This window comes from Octodon degus, unplaced genomic scaffold, assembly GCF_000260255.1.
Source record: "Octodon degus isolate 3935 unplaced genomic scaffold, OctDeg1.0 scaffold00046, whole genome shotgun sequence".
Classification (NCBI taxonomy): domain Eukaryota; kingdom Metazoa; phylum Chordata; class Mammalia; order Rodentia; family Octodontidae; genus Octodon; species Octodon degus.
Window position 1 is genome coordinate 5,422,605 of NW_004524622.1, and position 25,347 is coordinate 5,447,951.

A 25,347-nucleotide genomic window follows, 5' to 3' on the forward strand; every position below is an offset into this window, starting at 1 on the left:
TGGAAATTTAGAAGATTATCAATAGCTACTTTGAGAATCTTTACTCTCACAGAATACAAGACACAGAAGAAATGGACAGATTCCTAGAAAGGTACAAATTACCAAAACTGAATCAACAAGATATAGCCACTCTCAATAGCCCAATAACAGCCAATGAAATATGAGATGTAATTAAAAAAAAACCTACCTATAAAGAAAAATCCAGATCCAGATGGATTCACAGCTGAAATCTACAACAAATTTACAGAAGATGTAGTCCCTATACTCCTCAAACTCTTCAATAAAATTGAAAAGGAAGTAATCCTCCCAAAATCATTCCTGGAGGCAAGTATTATACTTATGCCAAAACCAGGGAAAGATGTAATTCAGGAAGAGAACTACAGGCCAATCTCCCTCATAAACATACATGCAAAAATTTTCAATAAAATGCTAGCAAATAGAAAACAGAAAATCATCAAGAAGATCATACACCATGTCCAGGTAGGATTCATCCCAGGGATGCAAGGATGGTTCAATATATGAAAATCTATAAATGTAATACACCAAATCAATAGAGCAAAAACTAAAAACCACATGATCATCTCAATTGATGCAGAAAAGGCATTTGACAAAGTTCAAAAATATTCATGTTCAAAGTCCTACAGAAAATTGGAATAGATAGCCTCTACTTCAATCTGGTAAAAAACCATTTATGGAAACCCAATGGCCAACATAATTCTAAAGGGGAAAAACTCAATTTTTTTTACTCTTAGATCAGGTACAAGACAAGGATGTCCTCTATCACCACTAGTATTCAATATAGTTCTGGAATCATTAGCTAGAGCCATTAGGCAAGAGAAAGAAATAAAAGGAATAAGAATAGGCAAAGAAGAAGTTAAAATATCATTATTTGCAGATCACATGATACTTTACTTGGAAGATCAAAAAAACTCCACCAAGAAGCTACTAGAATTAATACAGAAATTCAGTAGTATAGCAGGATGCAAAGCCAATACCCAAAAGTCAATAGCATTCCTCTGCACAGATAACAAACGCACTGAGAGGGAAATTAGAGAAACAATACCTTTTACAATACCACCGAGGAAAATGAAATATTTTGGAATTAAACTAAGTAAATAAGTCAAAGATCTTTTCAAGGAAAATTACAGTACTCTTATAAAAGAGATCGTAGAGGATTTCAGAAAATGGGAAGATATTCCATGCTCCTGGATAGGAAGAACCAACATTATGGAGATGGCCATACTCGAAAATTGCTCTACAGAATTAATGCAATCCCTATCAAACTACCACCAACATACCTCACAGACCTAGAGAAATTTTTCCTAAAATTTATTTGGATCCAGAAAAGACCTACAATAGTAGAGGCAATCCTGGGCAATAAAGACAAGGCAGGAGGCATTACAATTCCTGACTTGAAATTATACTACAAGGCTACTGTGATAAAAATTGGCATGGTACTGACAATGAAATAGACCTGAGGATCAATGGAATAGATTAGAAGATGCTGTAATCCCTATGAACAGACTCAGCCACCTTATCTTTGACAAAGGGGCCAAACATAGTCACTGGAAGAAAGATAGCCTCTTTAACAAATGATGCTGGAAAAACTGGGTATTTACATGCCAAAAACTAAAACTTGAACCAGGTCTGTCACCACGCACTAATCTAAAGTCAAAATGGGTTAAAGATCTAAACATTTAAACAGAAACACTAAATCTCCTGGAAGAGAAATTAGGGGGAACTCTTGAAGATATAGGGATAGGCAAAGAGTTCATGAAGAAAAATCAGATTGCAAGGGAAACACTTGAAAGAATGAACAACTGAGACCTCCTCTTATTGAGAAGTATTTGGACGTCAAAAGAAATTACCAACAAAGTGAAAAGACAACCCACAAATTTGGAAAAAATCTTAACAAATAAGTACCCAGACAAAGGTCTGTTGTTTAGAATTTATAAAGAACTAAAAAACGCTAGGTCCCAAAATTTAAAGACCCAGTCCAGAAATAGGCATCTGAGATGAACACACCCTTCTGAGGATGAAATTAAAGAAGCGAATAAATATATGAAAAAATGCTCCACATCACTAGCCATCCATGACATGCAAATTAAAACAACATTGAGATATCATCTCACCCCAGAAAAGAATGCCTATCATAAAGAAATCAACAAACAACAAATGTTGGCGAGGCTGTGGGGAAAAAGGGACCCTTCTCCACTGCTGGTGGGAATGTAGACTGGTACAACCATTATGGAAATCAGTATGGAGACTCCATAGAAAACTAGGAATGGAAATCTCATGCAAACCAGCTATTCCTCTACTGGGAATTTTCCCAGAGGATCTGAAAACATCATATCATAGTGATATATGTGTGCCTATGTTTATAGCAGCACAATTTGTGATAGCCAAATCTTGGAAACAACCAAGATGTCCATCACCTAAGGAATGGATGAGAAAGATGTCATATTTTTATACAATGGAGGATTACTCAGCTGTAAGGAATGATAAACTCGAAGATTTTATACTTAAGTGGATGCCACTTGAAGATATACTCATAAGTAAAATAAACCAGACACACATGTGTAAATATTGTATAGTTTCCCTAGTATAAGAATTCAAAAGAAGAAATAGAAATAGAAAGGTATAATACAACTAAAAGGAAAGCAAGAACTTGAAGACTAAATAATTAAGAGAAAGAAAGGAGAAGAACTAGGAAACATGGCAGTGGCAAGCCATACAGTTATATGTAGAGGATGGGTAAGGCAATGATACTGAGAATCTTCAGAAGATTTTTAAATCTAGCATTTAATTGGAAGGAGTCTCACCCTAACTAATTATATATGCTGACACCTGTGAACTAAGCGACTGCACTGAAGATGGTAATTTGTAATAGTAGGTTCATGCTTAGAGTGCTTGTCATTCTGGTCTTCTGAATACAGGCTGCTTGTCATGACATGCCAGTTGCTGCTGTGCTATCTCTCGGGTAGATGATTGTTGAAAAAGAAGGGGGTGGTGAGTGAAGGCAGGAGACAGCAAAAGGAATGTTGCAGGACAGTCCTGCTACAAGGTTGTATATGGTTAGATTTCTGGTTATATGTGTAAACATAAGAATTATATAATTCTTAATGCCTATTTTTTAAATATATTTTAATTTTTTAAATGTTTTTCATCATATTCTGTAGGGACTTAAAGTTTAACATATCAATACTTGATGAAATATACCTGTTTCATGTTATGCCTAAAATGTTTGATATTCAGACAGATAGTGAGGTTAAGCTTAACAGCCTAGGTTGTACGATAATAACAATAATCTTCTCTTCTGGAGGGCTAACAACCTACATTTGCAGACCAAAAATTAGAGAAAAAGGAAGGCCGTAGGGAAAGCCAACATTTTGGCCCTAGCCTTCCAAGGTCAATTAAGACTCAGGACATATGAGAACTTTTACTGTAATGACATGTAACTCAGTTGTTTCCCAAATTTTCTGATCAAGGAGATTATGGGGCCAAAGAATAAAGTAATCGATGATGTAGAGTGTGCCTAAGGAGAGTCACATGAAGAGAAAACATTCTTTCAGACTTTCACAGAGAGCAAATTGGCCAAGCAATGGCCGGGACTCATCCACATGGCTGACACTGACAAAGAATCTACAATCTGAGGTATAGGGTTTCAGGATAAGTCCTGAGGGGATTTCACTGACCTTATCAGACCCAAAAGCTACAACTCTTGTTGCATAGGTCTTGCTTTATCTTGGTCTTAACCATCCAGCAGAAAAGTATAAAACCGAAGTATAAGAAGTAAAGCCATGCTGTTATGTTTAGCTGTAGGGGACTCAGGTCAACAATTGCTGACACTGCCAGTTAAGTGGAATACCCAATACTATTATGGACTACTGGAATCTTTTAGAATATTTTGCTGAGTTCATACACCTATAATATTCAAATGATGGAACTAAACAAAAAAGGGGATACAGATGAATGTCCATTTTGTTTCTGTGTATTCACAATGTTTAGGATAGATATATAGTTACATTCTCTTAATGAATAGAGGGATTTGTTCTAATAGTGTTTGTAAATAGGATATCATACCTGCATCTTGTATAGCAAATAACCACTAGGAAGACAGTATTCAATGTGTTAATTATTGAAACTGTCCTACCAACTTGATTTGAAACTGTCTCATTGCTATTTGTTTCTCAATAAAATTATGGGGAAAAAATTTAAAAAGACAAAAATAAAATAAGTGAGACAAGAACTAAAATTTAAGGTTTTTGGAAACCAGCAGTAATATACAGTCATATGTCTAATCTTACAGAACTATATCTGTTAATCTGATAAAGAAATTTGATGATAAAATGGATAATATATCAACCATTGTTAATTAGCTATTATTGTTCTAAAAATCTGTATCATATTTATTGTTATATGTTACCCTGTCAGTCATTGTTTCTGATTTTTGTTCTTTCTTTTGTCTTTCACTTTTCAAAATGAAATTACAAAATTAAATTTAATAAAGATAAAAAATGAATAAACAAATGGAACTATAGTAAACCAGTAAATGTCTTCATATATAGTTGATCATCAATAAAACAAAAATGCAACCTACAGATTATGAGAAAGGATTTATAAATCAAACATCTAGAATGTTAAAATCTAAAAGAAACTCACACAACTCAGTAGAAATAATTAAACAAAACAAATAGCCCAAGGAAAAAAACAACAAATTGAAGAAGTAAGACTTTTCTTTTAAATAATTGTATTGAGAAACAAATAGCAATGAGACAGTTTCAAAACTGATTACTAGCACAGCTTCAATAATTAATACATTGCATATTGTTATCTTAGTTTTTATTCATTGTGCAAGATGCAGACATGAAATCCTGTCCACAAACTCTATTACAATAAACCTCTCTATTAAATGATCCAAGAGAATGCAGCTGTGTATCTATCTTAACTGTTTTGAACATACAGATACAAAATGGTCATTCATTTGTATCTCCCTTTTTTGTATAGTTTTGCCAGAGAAAGGTATTCCATTGTCATTTAAATATTATAGGTGCCTGATTTCACTAAAATATTCCAATGTAGTCCAGTAGTCCATAATAGTAGTAGTTTTCCATAAGACTTGCAATGACTGAAGTTGTTGACTTTGCCAGGGAGATGGCTCAGTGGAATACACACTTGCCTGGCAAGTGTAAGAGCCTGAGTTCAATCCTTAGTTCCACCAAAAATTTTTAAAAAGAAGTTGTTGACTTGAGTCTTTTACAGCTCAGCATATTAATATGGCTTTACTTTTCATACTTTGTTTTTATACTTTTCTACTGGATGGTTAAGACCAAGATAACGCAAGTTCTATATAACAAGTAATGCAACTTTTGTATCTGATAAGGTCAGTGAAATCCCTTCAGGATTTATCCTGAAACCCTGTACCACAGTTTGTAGATCCTTTTTGAGTGTCAGCCATGTGAATGAGTCACAGCCATTGCTTGACCAAGTTGCTCTCTGTGAAAGCCTGAGAGAACGTTTTCTCCCCATGTGACTCTCCTTAGACACACTCTACATCATCAGTCACCTTCCTCTTTGGCCCCATAATCTCCTTGATCAGAAAATTTGGGACACAACTGAGTTACATTATGTTATATTCCATGTTCTCCTATGTCCTGAGTCCTTACTGACCTTGAAAAGCTTGAAAAGCTAGGGCCAAAATGTTGGCTGTCCTTCTTTTTCTGTAATTTTTGGTCTGTAAACTTAGGTTGTTAACCATCCATAAGAGAAGCTATAGTCTCCCTAGTACAGGAACTCAAAAGAAGAAATAAAAATAGAAAGGTAGAACACAATTAAAAGGAAAGCAAGAACTTGAGGATTAGACAATGAAGAGAGGGCAAGGAGAAAAGCTAGGAAACATGACAGGGGCAAAGCCATACACTTATATGCACAAGATGGGTAAGGCAATGATCCTGAGAATCTTCAGCAGGTTTTTGAAACTAGCAGTTAATTGGTAGGATTCTCACCCTGACTAACTATATATGCTGATGATACCTGTGAACTAAGCAACTGCACTGAAGATAGCAATGTGTAATGGTAGGGTCATGTTTAGAATGACTGTCATTTTGGTCTTCTAAATACGTACTGTTTGTCATGACAAATCAATTACTGCCATACTGTCTCTCAAGTAAATGTTTGTTTTTAAAAAGGCGGGGTAATAAATGAAAACAAGAGACAAGAAAAATAATGTCATAGGACTGTCCTGCTTCAATGCTGTATATGGTTAGATTTCTAAATTTCTGTGTAAAAATATGAAAGTGTTTATTCCTATTTTTTAATTTTTTAAACTTTTTTCTTCATATTCTATAGTGGCTTAAGGTTAACATATCAATACTTGATGGAAAATACCTATTCCATGTTATGTCTAAGATGTTTTATATTCAGACAGATAGTGAGGTTAAGCTCAACTGCCTATATTGTAGGGTAATACTAATAAGACTTTTTGTTTACAAGAAGGCATAAAATTGGAAACTCACAGATAAAAAGGTACTCCATAGTACCAATCCTCAGGAATGCAAGCAAAAACCACAATGAGGTAGCATCTCACAGCTATTAGAATGGCTATTACCAGAGAGAGAGGGACAGAAAGGGGGAGGTCAGTGCTGAGGGTTTGGCCACCAGAGACCTGCTGCATGCTATGGGTGGTAATATGATTTAGTACAACTCCATTTTGAACAGTAGGGTATGAGTTCTTAAAAAATAGTACGTAATATAAAGTAGTAATTTTATTTCTGCATATAAATCTAAAGGCCTTGAAACCAGAAACTCAAAGAAATGTCTGCAACCTGTACACTCATGGTGACATGACTGACAATAGCTAGGGTCCAGACACAGCCCGATATCTACTGACAGGTGAATGATCACACTGTGGCAGGTAGACATACAGGAGCATAATCAATTTCTGAAAAGGAGATCTTGTTATTTTCAAAAATAAGGATGAACTTGGAGACATTATTCTAAGGGATTAAACCCCACACAAAAGGAGCAAGTGCTGTATGATCACATTGTCTGATTCCAAAGGGTTGCATGCATAGAAGCAGGCAGAAAAGTGGTTATTCAGACAGAGAGGCTGGGTGCAAAGATAGCGTTGGTACTCAGGAGCGAAAGCTACAGCAATGTAGGGGGCCAGCAAGAGAGCTCAGCAGTCCAAAGCAGCTGCTTAGGCAAGCTCAGGCAAAGTGCAAGGCAGTTGATCCCCAGCACCATGTGCTGGGCCATCCCCACCCCCAGGGCAGGCTGAGCTGGCCACTCACACACACACAAAAGAAATTTATAGTAATGTAGATTCGATAGACCTGGAGATCTAATGTACAGTGCAAGACTGGAACTGATGCTGTGTTTTGTCCTGAAAATTTGATAAGAGAATGGGCTTCCGTGAGGTGCCCTGCACAATGAAACAACTGCCAGGAGATACAGCAGTCAGTTTGATTGTCATCAATGTCTTACAAATGTGTATATTAAAATTTGATGTCACATGTTGCATATAAAAATATTTTAATGATATATGAAATACATGTAAGTGTTTTCCCATTTGTGTAGAAATATGCTTTCACCTACTAGTGCTTATTAAGTTCTGCTTTTATGAGTTGCCCAAATCAGAGCTAAACTTCCAAATGCAATTTCTTCTTTATTGGTTTTAAAAATGTGCATGCTGTGTGCGCTTGGGAGGCAAAGCAGATGTGCTGGGTACAGTAGAGAACAGTGTGCATCGTGGTTTGTTTGTTCGTTCATTCATTTGTTTGTTTTGTACCTGGAATTTACCTCAGGACCTTGCAGTGGCCAGGCAGGTGCTGTGCCGCTGAGCTGTCTCCCCAGCCCCTGCCTCATTGTTTCTAGCAGATAAATTTTCTACAAGTCTTCTGAAATGCAGAAACCCCATGACTAAATCCCCATGCAATCGGTGACTAAGGGGCTCCTGTATGTAATCAGTCCTGTGTCAGCTCTTCAGGTGTTATTTACAGAATGGTGGAAGCCTCACACAGCATGAACACACCAGTGAGGCACACTGCACTGAGGGCTCCTTAGACGGGGACAATGACAGAGTGACGCGTGGGTCTCACCAATCCCAACAAAGCTGCCTGCAACTGTGCACTTCTTTCAACACACTTCTAATTGACAACAATGTCTGAGTGAGGTAAAGGACAGGCCTCAGTTATTCCTGGGTGCTCACATATGAGCTCCTATACTTATCTTCTTACTTAGATTTCAAAATTGTTGAATATTTCCTTGTCCTAATTATAAATGGAATATTTTTAGTCCTTCTTTTGTATAAAACACTCAGCTTTAAAATACCCTGATTACATAATTATGATTAAAGTGTTTTTACAATATTACTTTTTTCTTGGTACCAGTTTATATTTTAGGTGATTTGCTTGTTGCTGGTGATGGACATTCTGTAGAAATAAGCTGTGCTGTAACAGTATGACCATAGTTGACTTTGCCATCATTTAGATAAGACTTGAAGTACGTTTGGCCACTACTTGCTTTCTGGCCTTGACTGCCCAGGTCCTGCTGTCAGACAGGAAGGCCGCAGTTCTGCCTGTAGCATGCGTCTCTGTCTGCCAGCTCCAATACTTTACAAGTAGCCAAAGCACTTCCATTTTTCTATGTGAGTGATATTTTTAATTTAACTGTCTTTCTTTTCCACTCTTGCCAGAATTTTGCTCATATTATAATTTCATTTCAGGGAAAGGAAAGAGATCGCTGTTTTACTGCTTAAAGACATACACTGTGTTCCAGGAGTCCTGCGCTTTTCCAAGATTTAGAGATGGCCTGCAGAATTCTGCATAAAAACTTTAACTTTGCCATATAATAATTGTTTTGTAAATTGCATAATTTTCTACATGAAAATTAAAGTTAAGATACACTGTTCTGGCAAGTTTCTACTTATATTTTAGTTTTCAAACACATATACAAAATGGGAACATACGCACACACTGTGCTTTGTGCTGCTCTTTCATTACTGGATGAACACAAATATCTTCAGTATCTGGCTACTGAATGTTATGGCAAGCCTGATAGCAAAATTGTGAAAGGAAATTAATTTGCTTGAGGGGAAATTACTATTCATGAATGTAACGTTTCTAAGGACAGAGAAAATATCTCTTATAAAAATTCATACATGGGGCTGGGGAGATAGCTCAATAGAATAAGTGCTTGCCTGGCAAGTGCAAGGGCCTGAGTTCAATCCCTGGTTCTGAAAAAAAAAAAATTCATAAACAGGGTCAGGGAGATAGCTCAGCAGTCAAAGTGCCTGCCTGGCAAGTGCATGGACCCAGGTTTGATCCATGGTACTGCATGCTGTGCCAGCCCCATGCCAAGCCAGCCACCAAAACCAAGCATGGTGGTACACGCCTGTAATCCCAGAGCTGGGGAGGCTGAGACAGGAGGATTACTGTGAGTCCATGCTGCATAGTGAGACCCTGTACCAAATAAATAAATACATACATAAGAAAGACTTAAAAATTCATATACAAGTCACACTAAAACAGTTCTATCTTGGTCTCTCTCTTATCTATATCTTCTTCATTTATTGTAAAATTTGATCCTAAAATGATCTTAAATTTTTGAGAGGCAACCCAGAATCAAAATGGTCTTTATCTCCCACATCTCATTCTCTTCTTGCATTTCTTATGCAGTAAACCACACCAGCACCCACACATTTATTCAAAGGAAAATGGAGGATTCAGCTTGACAACGCCTTTCCACTGAGATCTTGTGTTTAGCACAAATGTGCATCATTCTCTGTTCATCCTTTGTTGCCAGCTGCTTCCTATCAGCGCATCTTGTACCTGATCAAATTGCCTCATCTCTCACTCTTTCTTCTGCTTTTCTATTTTTTCCCTCTTTTCCAACCCATTCTCTCCTCTGCAGCCTCACTGATAAGTTTTATGGAAGTTGGATCATTTTGATTCCGTTCTCAAAAACACTTCACTGCTCTCTGTAGTTCTTTGAATACAAAGTCAAACGTCCTCTACTTGGCTACAAGCCACGCCTGACTAGACTCTTCGCCACCCCTCTGCCCTGTCCCATACCGTGTTCTTGGCCTGACCAGATTCTTCACCATCCCTCTGCCTTGTCCCATTTTCTTGCTTCCTTGTTCCCCAAAAGGGGCATCATTTTTACCTCCTGTGAAGGAGGGAAGTTGAGATATCCAGCGACCCCTTTTTGTGTTGTAACAACTCAGGGTGGAGAGCTTACTGCTGCCACCTCATAAGTGAGTGAGAGATGCTGGAAAACATCCCGTGAAGCATGAGAATCCTGCCCCCAAAACCCATCCACACGGATGCGCAATAGGTCCAAAATGCCTAAAGTGACAAAACTGAAAGCCTCGTTCTTCAGAGTCAGCCGTAGCTCTCCTCATGGACGTAGTAACGCTCCATCGGATCCCCTTGTGAAGGACTGCTGGCCTCCGCCCCAGGAGTCTATCCAACAGGGATGGGCTGGAGGCTGCTCTTGGAGCCAACTGCAGCCCGATGTACGAAAGGCACCCTTCCCGGACCTGGCACAGGGCCAGGGCAGCAGGGTCACCCGGTGGGCAGGCATACACTCCAGCGGCATCCGAGCCTGGCTGTCTTGCGCTCCTTAGCCCTCCGCGTGCTGATGGGCTGCGATCTGATGGGCAGCTCCGAGCTGCCTGGGAGTGGAGCGCTCACCTGTGCATCGGCTTCCTCCCAGTGCGCTGCGCCTCTGGGCCCAGTACCGTCCTTTATATTTGCTCCGTTCTCCACTGAAACACTTTCCCGTGGACCTACTTACAGGGTTCATCCTGTGGAGTGCAGCTGAAGTCGCCAGTACCCTCGTTTGCTGGGCTACTAGTGGAGCTGTACCTGTGTCGTCTCACAAGGTTATTCTTTTCAGAAGACCACTGAGTCCTCAGGCCGGATCTACAACGCGCTGTGCTCGAGCTGGGTGCACGCCCCCAGTTTTCATGCTGAGGTCTAATCACAGCGTGGCAGCAAGGGGAGCTGGGGGGTTCGGCAAGTAATTAGGACACAGGTGTGAAGGCCTCATGACTTGGAGCAGTGACATTAAAGGAAGAAATACAAGATAGTTCGCCCTGCCCCACCCCCTGTTCTCTCTTATGTGATGATACAGAAAAAAACAAAACAAAACAAGAATCCAGCCATCTTGCAAGCCAGGAAGCTGACCCTCTCTAGCTGTGCAGATTGTGAGTGAGGCAATCCTCTGAGGTAGGACTCTTCAGCCTTTAGAGCTACTACAGGTAAGCGAGTGCTGCTTAAATCACTCAGGCATTGGTAGTTAGTAATGACAAGTCAGACTAAGACAGGCTGACTCAGGACCAGGCAGATAGCTCAGTGAACTAAAGCACCAGCTTAGGCAGTCTCACGGACCAGGGTTCTATTCCCCGGCACCACATGCCATGCTGGTCCAACCCCAGGAAAAAATGAAACTGCAATTGAGACTGGGCGTGATGGTGCATGCCTATAATCCTAGCACTTGGGAGGCTCAAAATAGGAGGATCACTAGGAATCTGATCTGTGCAGTGAGACCCTGTAGACCCTGTACTAAACACATAAAATTTAAAAAGACAGGCTGACTCTTAAAAAGATCTTTAAACTCAAGAAAAAGAAATATATAAAAATACCACATCTTTTTCATCCTTTCCTCAGGTGATGGGCATTTTGGACCTATCTCTGACAAAACTAAACAAAAAAAAGGGAATATAAATGAAGGATCATTTTGTATCTGCATATATAAAATAGTTAGCATAGATATACAGCTACTTTCACTTAATTCAATGAGAAGAAAGATTGGTACTAATAGTGTTTGGACAGGATATCATGTCAGCATCTTGTACTATGAATAACCACTACGAAGACAATAATATGCAATGTATTAATTATTGAAACTGTCCTATTAATCAGTTTTGAAACTGTCATTGCTATTTGTTTCTTAATAAAATTAATAACAAAAAAGAAAAATAAATGCTGCAATATCATTATAAATTGAATGTCAGCAATACACAAAATGAATATGAGCTGGGGCTGCAGCTCAGAGGGAGAGGATTCCTTTAGCAAAGTCACAATGGACAAATTACTTTTTACACTTTGTGTTTAATCCATACTGTAGTCATAATACAGATATCATCCTCATTTCAAAGACAGGAATCTAACTCATCTAGAATGGGAAACTTGTTGAAATTCACACAGTTCAACAGACGATAATAACTTCTCCCTCCCTCCATCCCTCCCTCCATCCCTCTCTATTTTCTCCACACAAAGTGAAGTTCAACATCAATGTGGATTCCTCTGAACACATCTTTTTATGCCTTAGTCTTCTGAGAGTCTACAGTACAATGAATCTGAATAAAATTTTGAAGGTTAGGTATTAAAACATGTCACATTTTACTACATCCAGTTGTTTAATAATATTTAAGACTACATTAAATAATATCAGGTATATAAAAACCTTGCCTGGTGATTAGAATGTAGAAGGTATTTAGCCTTAAATATGTTGTCATCAGAACAGGTTAGTCCACATGGAAATAAGAAATTTAGAAGATGTTTTCGATTGTAGATTCTAAAGTATGATACTAAGTATAATCACTGGCTTATCAGAATTACTTTTTGTTTCTTTCTTTTTTGTGGTTTTCCTAAAAATTTAGTGCTTTCCACTGAAAATAATCATTGTGCTATCTTTGCTTTTAAGGTGTTTTGTCTTGTTTTCTTTTAACAGTACTGGGAATGTGATCCCCCAGCCGCTGTCTTTGCTGAGTGAGCTCAACTTTCACAGTCCTTTGTGTTCGCCTAACACCACCAGAGCAGAATGCCTATGAGAGAATATGTGTACCACATTTAAGAAAATGGGAGTTTATTTAGCTGATCTTTATCACGTATCTCTATTTTCAGGGCGGATGGCCCACTGGCTGATAGGTTCTGGGCCCTGATATGGAACTGCCACCCCCACGGAATCCAGCAGGAAACCGCACCCAGCCTTCTATTGTCAGCGGATCGCAGGAACATGTAGTTATAAAGTTGACTCTTATGTTAAATAATGCAGCAGAGAAAAACCTCGGCTCTTTTCTTCTGAATTTCTCTCACAAATAATTAACCAGGCATTTCACATCTACCATAACAGTGCTGGGCATCACAACTGTTTCAAACTTGAGCACAGTTTACAAGCACAGAAGAATAAATCAAATTAAATAACTACATCTCCTTTACTTTGCAAATTACATAAGAATTAGGAACAATTCTTTTCACCAAAGATTCATTTCTTTTCATGAACACAGACATTCCAAAACCTGACTTGGTTTTCTGTCCTGAAATACTCAGTTGAGTTTCAATTCACTTAAAAGATGAAAATAACGTTGCATAACAGTAAAAACCTATTTGCAAAGATAGAAATACAGTATCTCTTTGCCAGTGGGTCTACGCTTCCTTTTTCAGAAGGAACTGGCAGTTTCACCCTCACATATAATGAGGCAGAAGCTGGGCTGGAAGTTGTCTGATGTTTTCCAGTGTTTGGAGTTCAAGTCCTGACCTGGCTCGGCATTCATGATGAGTAGATTGTTACACTTGGATGGTAGTGTCACCAGGGTCAGTCATCAGCAGGTGCACAATGGCCAGGTGACAAGGCAAAACGTGGGTGTCCTCCAGGAGCCCGCCAGGCTGCGGCCTCCGCAGCTGCGCTCCCTCGTTCTCACTCTTTGACCTTCTTCATCCAAATTCTGCTTCCTTTCTCCACATAGTCCCCACAGCCCTCCAGAAACGGAACGTGATCACACACCTCAGGCTCTGATGACTCTGTTGCCTGACTAGTACCTGGAAAGTGACATGTTCTGGATCCATGTCTCTGAGTGGATGTCAGGGAGAGCACTTGGGGTTTCCCTTCCCACTCTTCCAGGGCCTGGCAAAACATGGAATCTCCCATTCCCGGTAAACAGTGTGGTCCTACTGGGACAAATTTTCCAAAAGGAAGCAGGAGGAGAGGAAGGCACAGGAAAGAACTCACTGCATAATGAGCCTACATTGCTTGATCTATATAGTTTATATCTGATACCTACTCAGTTATTACAATGCACTAGTAAGGGAGGTATTTATGTTGTACTTTTTCAGGTAAGTAATCAGTTGCTCTTAAGTGTAAATATTTATTCAAATAATAAAGCTATAGTATATCCCTACAAGTCAGACATGTTATAGATTAGATATAGATATAGATATAGATATAGATATAGATATAGGTATAGGTATAGGTATAGGTATAGGTATAGATATAGATTTTCATCCTCCAGCTCTCTGTTGGGGCAGCATAACCTTAGAAAATGTTTTCTGAGCCTCTAGACTAGGTAAAAATACTATGTACTTGTTTTCCTAGCTCTGAGATCCTTCTTCTTGCACTACTAATCTCTGCTTACGAATAATGTACACACATATCCATATCAGTTTCAAATTACTAAATCTTTAAAGAGTAATTGAAATATTTTATTACTTTAAAATAAGAACTTCTGATGTGAACTGCATTGTAAATGAGATAATTTCTAAATATTTATTATCTAAAGCTAATAAAATAGAGATTGTCTATAAAACAAATACCTCCGCAATTCACAGAGGAGTATTATTTTATATACTGAGTCCTTATTGCTCTGAGCACCATTTTATGTTTGGGAAATACAACGGATGAAATAAAGATGAGAAAAAAATCAGATGTACGCACAACAATGAGAAAAAGAACAAGAAATAACTAAACCATAGAAATGATTTGGGAACTAAGAAATAGCGGCAACACATTCTTGTAGGGTGTGGAATTCAACAGAGGGTCCATTACCATTGTCAGAAAAGGTTGGCATTTAGAACTCTTATTTTAGCTGGCTCTTCACCTATGAATATTTCAGAAAAAAAATGAAAGGAACAGAATTAAAGTTTTACCAACTATCAGATGAAGTAGAGAAAACATGGGGCAAGGATGCAGGAATACTCCCCATCAGATTGACACACAGCCAGTTGCCTTTTGCAGCCAGCACAGAGTCTTGCCTGAGGTCTCTGCAATCCATCCTCCAGATCTCTGCTAGAACAGCATAATCTTAGAAATTGTTTGCTGAGCCACAAAGCAAGGTGAAAACACCACACATTTATTGTTCTCCTTCCTCTAACACCACTGATATCTACTTATGAATAAACGTCTGCATAAATTGATTATCTGCATCCACCTCCCAAAATGGGAAGAAAATATTTAAAAGGAAGAAATTTATAATTTTGTTGTTGAAATATAGATATTTCCCTGTGTATTCCATGCTCTCTGACTCAAAAGAAAAGGCAGTGGATAAATAAATGTTGAAAGAAACCCCAAGGTTGAGACCAGTAAGTTGGAACCAGAGCGATGAGGGTTGATGGGCATTTTCCTGTGGACAATGGCAGCCCCTGAATTTTATTTAAATATTTTCAGCAGGAGGAGAACCTGTCTGGGGTTGTTTGTAAAAGTTTCTTCAACTGCAGTGTGTGAAGGCCTGGTAGGTGAGAACACAGGCTGTAGGCGCGATGACCAGGCGAGTGGTCACTTCAACACCGAGGAGACAATGAAGTCCTTGCTAGGACATAACAGAGCCAAATAGAACAAGATCCCAAGTGACACGAACTCGCATCCTTATAATCTAGGCGGGGTGGCGCAGGAACACAGGGAGGAGCAGAAGAGGGCCACCGCTAGCGCCAGAGATCCTTTTGGTGAACACAGAGCTGCCGGAAACCCAAAGCAACAAAACTGCATTTTTCAAAAGAAAATTTAAGAGATGCATGCGTGTCCACATTCACATGCAGCTTATCTTAAATAATTGAAACCCTCAGCCCTTCAGTGTTTAAATAATTCAAATCAAATTCAAATGCAATTTTCACAAATTAAGGGAAATTCCATTAAATTTTTAGTTGCACAAAAATGTTTTAAAAATTATATCTGATGAGAAAAAATAACTGAACAAAGTGCACACGATGCAGGGCAACTCGTCTTCATATCCCTGAGGCGCGGTGCTTAGTGCTCTGCAGGGGCGATCGCCGTCGCCTGCATCTCTTGTGTATGATTATTGGTAATGATTCAGAAAAGCTCAGAGGAGAAACCAAGAAGAATTCCTCCCCTAGACTGTGACCTGAAGTGAGCTGCTAAAAATTGTCACTGAGTACAGCTATCAATAAATAATGTCACAATGTCTCGTAGAGTTCTGCCTTACCTGCTTCCTTGGATTTGAAAAGAGAAAGAAAAAGGGAAACAGGGATATAAGGAGTAAGAGAGGAAAGGGGGAAGGTGTACAAGTAGTGGTATGGTTTGTGCCTAGTTGTCACCCCACAGTCTCTCACAGTCATGGAAGGTAGACTATTCTAGAGTTTGAGATTAACTCCTGATCCACTGGGATTACAGGTTTTAGTACTGCTGGAATTATGGGTGTAAGTACTTCCCCCAGCCTGGGGCAGACAGCCTGAATGTAATATAAGAGAGGCAGAGAGACAGACTTCCTCTCTCTGTGGCCATTGTTGCTACTGCTCCTCCATGCTGCTTTCTTTGCTCTTTGCCACCGCCATGGAAGAGTGCCCTCTACCACGTGTCACTCTGCCTTGGTGCTGGCCAAGTGTGGACTGGAACTCCCACTAGCTGTGAGCTGAATAAACCTTCCTGCCTTCATTTTGTGTGTCGGGCATGTAACCCAGCAACAGAGACAGGCGGAAAAGGAAGGCAGGAGAGCTGGCCTGGCCACCCTGGAAGCCGCAGGTGCGCTTCTTCAGTGTCACGCACTTCAAAGGAGCGCACCGGGGTCTGAGAGACACATGGTTCCAGATCAGGATAGAAAACGAGGCAGATGAAGTGGCAGAGACCGGCGGGCGGCCTTTGGGAGGAGCGCGGGGGCGACGCTGCTGTGCGCTCCACACCGGGAAGCAGAGCTCCGGCTGTCTCTCAGGAGCCCTTTCTCCTGGCAGCAACTGGCTCCCGTACGTTCTCAAGCTGAGTATGCCACCTTCTTACACAAACATAATATTCCCACATTATTTTTAGGTCATTGGAATTCAATCGTTTTTAGTTCCGTCTTTGTCATCTCTGAGCTCCCTTCTATCTCTCTCAATTAATCATTTATTTTTCTACTCAGACATTTAGGGTTCTAGCCTGGTTGTTTTCCAAATTATTGCAGCATTTGGGGGCCTGAAAATTTGAAAACTGACACAGTTTACAGCACACCTTTAGAACAATCACACTAAAATTAGGGATTATTTTACTTACATGTATGGTCTCAAAATGCATCTGTCTAGAAATGCCTCAAGTATACCCTTCTTTCTAAGTAGTACTCCATTGTTTAAAAAATGAATCTTTTTTGATATTTTATTTTTTTTTTCATGTATTTGGTTTTTACAGGATCTCACTATGCAGCTCGGACTCATGGTGATCCTCCTGCTTTCAGCATCCTCAGTACTGGGATTACAGGCATGTGCCACTATGTCCAGACTCGGTGGCCAGCTCAGCCTGTCCTGTGGGCAGGGCTGGCATGACATGTGGTGCCAGGGATCGAACCTCAGTCCCTGCACTTGCCTAAGCTTGCCAAAGCAGGTACTTTAGTCTGCTGAGCTATCTCACCAGCCCAAAATCCAACTGCTTTATCTATGCATCAGTTGATGGAAATTTGGTATATTTCTAAGATTCAGCTGTTACAAACTGTGTTGCTATAAACATGGGTGCACATATATCACTGAGGTGTAAGGAAATAAGATATATATGTGCAAATATTGTATTGTTTCTCTGATGTAAGAAACTGAATGTGTAAATAAGGATTAAAATATAATTTGAAATTGTGAAATAGGAAGAAAATGTTGACATGGAAAGTGAAACTAGAGAGGGCTGCAGGAAGGAAAAAAGGGAAGGAGGGAGAGAGGGAGGGAGGGAGGGAGGGAGGGAGGGAGGCAATGTCAAGAATATCATAAATGCAAGCTGGACTCAAAGCTTTATTTGAAAGCAGTCTGCAGGATTATTTGAAAAATGTGATTAAAACAAATAATGAGTTCGATATAGAGTGTATGAGCTAGTTGTAGAGATTCCTTCTGTGTCACCGGAATCTTTACACTGCTGTACCATGAGTGGATTAATATCCCAACTCCTGAGAGAGCTGACCAGTGAGGATGTGCTGGTCAGAGCCACTGTACAGAGATGTGACCTCACTGGCAGACACCCCTCACAGACAACAGTATGTTGCTCAAGAAGGAGTAGTTGGCCAAATTTCTAGTATAATTGTTGGGGCAGCTTCAGACCCTTTCTTTAGCTTCTATCTTCCAGGAGTTGTGAACTTCATGGAAACCTGGCAGTCATGGATAGCCCTCAGCAGATCTGTGAGCGTGATCCTATCTTTGTAGAAAAGGTGTTAGAGATGACGGAAAGGCAGGATTTCATCAGGACTGGTGTAGCTATAATCCTGGGATCCAGTGTTGGAATCCTGGCATCCAGCATTGAAGAAAATCAGGTTTTACATAAAACAGGACCTTGTTTGTTTTTTATTTTATTTATTTATGTGTGTGTGTGTGTGTGTGTGTGTGTGGCCAGCTCAGCACACCAGGGGGTGGGGCTGGCTGGCATGTGGTGCTGGGGGATTGAACCGCAGTCCCTGTGCTTTGCTAAGCTTGTTCCAAGTAGGTGCTTTAGACCACTGAGCCATCTCACCAGCCCCAGGACCTTGTTTTAAAGGCTTGCTCATGTGAATAGGACATCAAGCAAAGAATGCCTCTACAAAATTAGAAATCAGGAGCTTGGATGCAGCTTCAGCTCTTCTCTACTTACCACCCGAGCAGCAGACTGATGAGCTTCTGAGGATGACAGAATCCCGGTTTTCCTCTGTATCCCGAGACCCTCTGGTGCTGTTCCACGGCATCAGTGATCAGCCCTTTCCTGAACTACACTGTGCTACCTTAAAAGTGTTCACGACTACTGCAGCCCAACCTTGGGATCAGGAACTTGTGTTTAACAGTCCTGGCTTTGTACAGCACGCAATGAGCCAGTCTATGAAGCATGACAAAGCTTCAAGGATGCCGAGGGTGACATGGTGAAAGCACTCGCCAGCCCCAAGACCACTGCAGAAGTCCTTGGGAACCCAAGTTATTTGAGGCTTCGAACTCACCTGAGTGAAGGTCCTTACTATGTGAAAGTAGCTGCCACAACAGCAGTGGAAGGAGCTGACTGATTTCTTGTAGAGTCCAAGGTAGAGGACCAAACACTTCTTCAAAGATGTTTTCTTCTATCCATAACTTATAACACAGAGACATCCCTTCACCCAGAATACTCTGGAGTGTCCAGTGTAACTTTATCTCCAACATTATTATGCTTCAATGTTGAAATACAAAGTGGAACTAGGAGTTTGGTATACATTAAGAGGAACCAAACGTGGTCGTAAAAGAACAAATGTTTTTTTTTTATTCTTGTGGCTGCCTTAATCTTTGCAAGAAGATGAAAGTTTTGTTCTTCATGGTTTATTTGTTTGTTTGGTTGGTTGGTTTGGTTTTTTGCGGAACCAGGGATTGAACTCAGGCCCTTGTGCTTGCCAGGGAAGCGCTTATTCCACTGAGTCATCTCCCCGGCCCATGAAAGTTTTGTTCTTCTAAGAAAGTTTTCTTGGATCTACTTATGGTCTTAATTAAAAATCTATTTCAAATACATGAAACCAAATTATTGTAGAATTATCTTTTTTTCTCATTTTTGTTATTTTTCATCTTGTACTTTCATTAAAGGTCTTGGTTGTATTTTAAAAATATAAGTAGTTTAGATTCCTAAAATTATATTTTATATATGAAAAATAAATACTCTCAACAAGAAAAAAATATTATATCATCAGGATGACCAGTTCCACCCTCACAGTGCACATAGGTCAGAATCTGTGGAGATCAGAAACTGATTTAAGTGTCTTTTAACGCAGAGCTGAGGAAACTGCAGTCCAGGCAGGGCAAGTGATTTGCCCAAGGCACCCAGCATCTTAGGGAGCAGTAAGCCAGAGCACAAGCCAGCCCTGCCGCTCGGTTTGGGCCTTTTCTCTGCTCTTCTCCACCATGTCTAAGCAGGGACTAGCAGGGAAAAGACAGCACGCTCAGCATGGAGACCAAAGAGGAACTGCCAACAGCTCATTTAAAGTCAAGCAAAGGTAAAGAGACCACCATGGGAGATGATTTGAATAGATGAAGAAAACTGTGCCTTGTGGGGATGTAGCTCAGCAGCACAAGCACCAGCCTGGCAAGAGCAAAGTCCTCAGTTTGATTTCTAGTACCAAAATTATTAGGAAAGAAAAGAAGACTGCTCCTCAACCCGCTTGCTGAAGGAATGAAGGAAACAGAGTTTGCTGAGCCAGAAAACATGGGGCTATTGCGAGACATCTTTCAAAGCTGTGCCTTTGGCTAGGAGCACAGCTTTTGATGTTCTGTGGCCTCGCGCTCCTCCTGCGCTCTCTCGCTAGCGCCTCCCAGCAGCCTTGCCCCAGCGGAGGCCGGACTGTGGCGAGGCCTCCTCCCTGCAGTCCCGACGCGAAGTGGGCGAGACAAGGAACGTGGGTGGAAGAGTGAAGAGTGAAAGACAACCGGCGCAGCTGTGCTGGGCTTTGCTGTGGCATTTTTGCTTGCCTTGCTGTCTTCTACTTGCAGTTGGAAAGAGAAATTTTCAGAGATGAAAGCCCGTGTAAAACTGGTGCATTATTATTTGAGAGACTTTACTAAAATTCTCTGCCATGCAATGGAACTCTGAGATGGAGCCTAGTAGGCAGCAGATAGATTTCGCAATATGTAAAAGTATTTAGTTTCAAAAATGATCACCTCAGTACTATGACTCATCAGCTGGAGGAAAGCCCAGTAATATGTTTTATGCTTGGAAGAATTTTAATTAATAAGCAGGACACACATTTATTCAAAAATTATAATAAGGTGTCATTCTCAGAGCTAGAATTGTGATGGGAGGCGTTAGCACCCTGGCAAGCTGCAGAGTAGCGACTTCTGGGTACTAAACGCTGTCCCTTTGAGGCCTTGGCGATATCCGCTTGTGTAACCCACGATTATCTACATGGGAAATTGTTTATAGCTGTGAATCATCCGTGCCGGATGTGATATCTGAAAGTACCTCAGAAAGACATTATGAGCAATATCAGGTGTGGGTGGTGTAAAAGTCATTCCAGTAATAAAACTGATTCGAAGGAGCTGCCTGGATGGAGAGCCACTACGGTTAAAGTAAGGACATACCTGCAAATACAAATATCCTTTGATTTTAGGGGTGATGCTGTGAAAGGAAGGAAGTGAATTTACAAATTGGGGTATAAGAGACTCATTCAACCATGGACCGGAAAGATTCAATACAAGCAATCTAACTTGAGAAGATTCAGCCCTGTGTGGGTTTCTTGCACTTCTCAGATGGAACCCAAGTTCTGAGACAACTTCAGGTAAAGGCAGTAGCTGCTGTCCTCTCATCCTCTCAGTAGCTTTTCTTTTCTTTTCTTTTTTTTTTTTCTTCAGAACCAGGGATTGAACTCAGATCCTTACGTTTGCCAGTCAAGCACTTATCCTACTGAGCCATCTCCCCGGCCCCTAGTAGCTTTTCATACTATGGGTTTTAAAAGGTCAGTCTCACTGAAATAGACTACCGAACTTGACTTTAAAATGCCATTTTAGTTATAGACTAGTTTTTATATTGACTGATGAAAATATTTTCTAAATCACATGAACTAGTGGCACTGCTCTTCAGCCCAGGAAGCAAGATCCAAATCTACTCTCGCTGAACAAAATGCCTGGGGCAAAGTATCTGTGAGCATACATATTTAATTTCCTCAGATGAAAATAGTTTGGAGTAAGGGGTTTGGAAAATAGTAGCCTAATGTTCCACCAATATATGAAGAAAGCTTTCCAAATTCTGAAATTCCCCTATCTTCGGTTATGTTTCAAATTGATGAGATGTGGTTCCAAATAAAACATATTTAAACAAAACAATAATCAAAGTCACCGGAAATCTCAAAATTACTTTTGAGCATGCTAAGCCTTAATTGGTACAAGCTTTCCATTTTATTATCTCCAGAATGAGAGGAAGATGTTTCTCTACTGTGTCAGGGTACTTGGGGACGTTTTAGTGCCAAGGATCTATTCAGGCATGCTAGACCAGAAATGAGCCCAAATCAGTGACTTTTTCCTTTTCAGAGATTAAAATGGAAAGTGCTACAACAGTCTGCCTTGTGCTTCAAACTGAGCATGCGCATTCATAAATTCTCTCATTTGTGTCCACCATGAGCTTGTGAGGAACAGGCTTTTGTGATGAAGAAAGAGGTTGAGGAGAGTTAGTGCAGCCTACGCAGAGTCACAGGCTGAGCAGAGCCCCTGGCTCACAATCAGGTCCAGTTCTGGGCACATACATACTTATCAAGGACTTTGAAATTAATCCTAAGTCTTCTCAGTAAGGAAGGTAGCCTGATAAAACAAAAACTAGTATTCCTATGTGTCTGCTGTCTGAAAGGCCCCCATTATGAGAACCTCAGACATGCATTACACTCAACCCTGTAACCACCCTAAGGAGTAGGGCCATTTTCATTATCATGTCATGGATCAGAAAGCTGGGGAATGCAGTTGAGCATCGTAGAGGTAATTTCAACCCCAGAGTTCATGTCTCTAAGCACTGTGCATGCTGCCCTTGGAGATGCCCAGACCCAAAGACATTTCCATGAGCTGCATTGTCCCCCATGAGCAAGGCATAAGGACAGAGCACAGGGCAGTCTGGGCAAGCATGCCGGGCGCGTGCAAGTGGCACAAATGAGGCATCTCCTTGGGTGGCTCTCTGTGCACTGTATACTCAGGGTCATGAGCATGGATGGTGATGTCATTTCACGTAGCCATGTTTTCATTTAGGCCTTGGAAAGCAAAATGAAATGTCCAATAAAAAGTAACCCAGATGAGTGAAACAATCTAAGCCTGAACTTAAACAGGGCAGAGAAAAAAGAAAAAGAAAATCTTCCAGATTGGGGGCATACCTCTCCATATTTCACTTTTGGAAACTTCCTCAATATATCTTGGTATGTAAAGGAATCCATCAGTCTCTACAAGACAGGAGATGAAGACAGGCTGCACGAAGATGCTCCCTCCTGTGGGACGCAGGACGCGGGACGCAAGACACGGGATGCAGGAGACATGCTTACTGTGTGCAGTGTTTACTGCCATCTGCCAAAGATGTGTGTGCAAATATCAGTCTTGCAAACAGCCAGTACTTGCGTCACACTGAAGCCACCCTCCCCTCTGGTCACCAGTGGTTTCGAGTCCCAGCTATACAGTTTCCAATGTGTTTTCTGCAAAGACAACTGGAACAGTGGGACTCTTGTGACAAGTACCAGCACTCTGGACACCTGCTCAACTCTCAGGTAGAGGAAGAGGAATGTGAGAGATGTGGTTTATGTTTTCTCTTTTGAAAACTAGTATTTTATATATCTCAGCTTTCCATGAGATACACACCTCTTGGTTCAAAATCAAGTTATTTTCTCAGATTTGGAGAATCCACTGATGTTTTGGACAGCTACAGTTCAGCACTGTGTTTAGCAGAATATTTCAACTCAAATGCAGTCACATTAAAAAGAAAAAAAAAGCATGTTAATGATTTCATGCCTTTTGAATAAGCAAACAGCGAAGCACAACTGCGTGTAATATCCACAGTGCAACTGATTGCTGGGGCCGCTGCAGCCGGTGACTTCAGGTAAGCATCCACCAGTAATGAACAGAGAGATGACATTTTCTGTTTTGAATTAATAGCTATAATACTCCAGGATGACAGGGAAAAATTCTAAGTGCTTCATACAAAGTACTTTACAAAATTTGAGTGGCGTTCTATAAGATCATTACATAGCAAATACACATGAGAAATTCTTTCTTTTGTCATCTCTACCAAATTACCTATTTACTTATTTATTTTAAAAGTCTTTTATTAATGTATTTATGTATTTAGTACAGGGTTTTCCTCCACAGTCCAGACTCATAGTGATCCTCCTGTCTCAGCCTCCCCAGCACTGGGATAGCATGCATGCACTACCAGGTCCAGTTTTGAGGCTGGCATAGCACACCCAGGGCTCTTGGACTAGCACGCACATGGTACCTGGGATCGAACCCATGTCCTTGCTCTTGCCAGGCAAGTGCTTAGATTACTGAGCTATCTCTCCAGCTCTGCCTATTTACTTTTATTTATACAGAATCCTCAGTTTTCAGTAAGATGACTATTTATAAAAATAAAATTATCTTTTCTATTTTAACAATGTCTGCACTCAATGGTCTTAAGCAAATTCCCTTCTGAGGAACTGTAATAGTAGTATACTATACAATGATGAACTTTAGCAATGATGAATATGGTTTCAAAACATGCAAAAATGAGCAACACCGTGGGTATTGCCAAATCCAACAGAGCTCTTACAGTAGACTGTCAGGTCCACCTAGAAGACAGTGTGCAGATTTGACACAGAACAATCCAGTACATGGGGTCGGGGGATAGCTCAGCAGAATAAGTGCTTGCCTGGCAAGCACAAGGGCCTGAGTTTAATCCCCAGTTCTGAAAAAAAAAAAAAATTCAGTACCTACGAAGTCATTTTAGTATTGTTTTTCTTCCCATTGTTGTCCTGCTGAAGGCAACTGGATCCACAAATGCCCCTGTACAAGATTATGGCCTGGGGGTAAAGTGAACATAGAGACATGTGAGGGCTGAGGAAGCAAAGAATGACAAAGAGAGGCACAGACAAGGGGGGACAAGAGTGTGCTCATCAGTGCTGCGCTCTTTCCATGATTGTTGCAAAATCAAGACAGAGATGCAGTGAACTACTATGTCTTTCTAATGAGAGAAAACTCCACTAAAATATTATAAGGCACCGGAGTCAAGAGCACTAATCAATAATTTTTTAAATTACAAACATGAAATCTGTTGAGCAAAATAAAGGAAATACCACATGTGGCTGCCTTTATGTGGATATTTCCTATTGATTGAAGTGAAAACTGTGTATCGATTGTCCACTGTTCCCCAAAGTATTTAAAATAGTTTGTAGAAGGAGCTAAACCAAGTTACTTTTCCTACTGCAATTGTACTACCTCAGGTATCAAACTATGATCTCTGCATGTTAATCTGCATCTGAATGTGTAAAGTATTTTGGAAGTAAAAGTCTCCATGATCACTGAGTTTTCTGAAAACACAATGAGGTTTTACTCTAATTTTTCTTTTTATAGACAAAAGAGCAGCGATGGCTTGAAGGGCACCCACGCCATAGCCGATGCTTACAGGTGGCTTAGAATGAACTCTAGATGCAACTAGAACCCAACATGCTGTGCACCGGTCCCTTGATGCTTGCCA

The 25,347-nt window shown here is 40.3% G+C and overlaps 1 protein-coding gene and 1 pseudogene across 1 annotated transcript in view; one reads left to right on the plus strand and one right to left on the minus strand.

Annotated features, from left to right (window-relative positions):
- Positions 1-19,201, plus strand: part of LOC105742285 — a 50,932-nt pseudogene extending 31,731 nt beyond the window's left edge.
- The window catches only part of Ctnna3 (catenin alpha 3), a 1,779,311-nt gene that overhangs the window by 565,040 nt on the left and 1,188,924 nt on the right, over positions 1-25,347 (minus strand). The gene's annotated exons all lie outside the window — the stretch shown is intronic.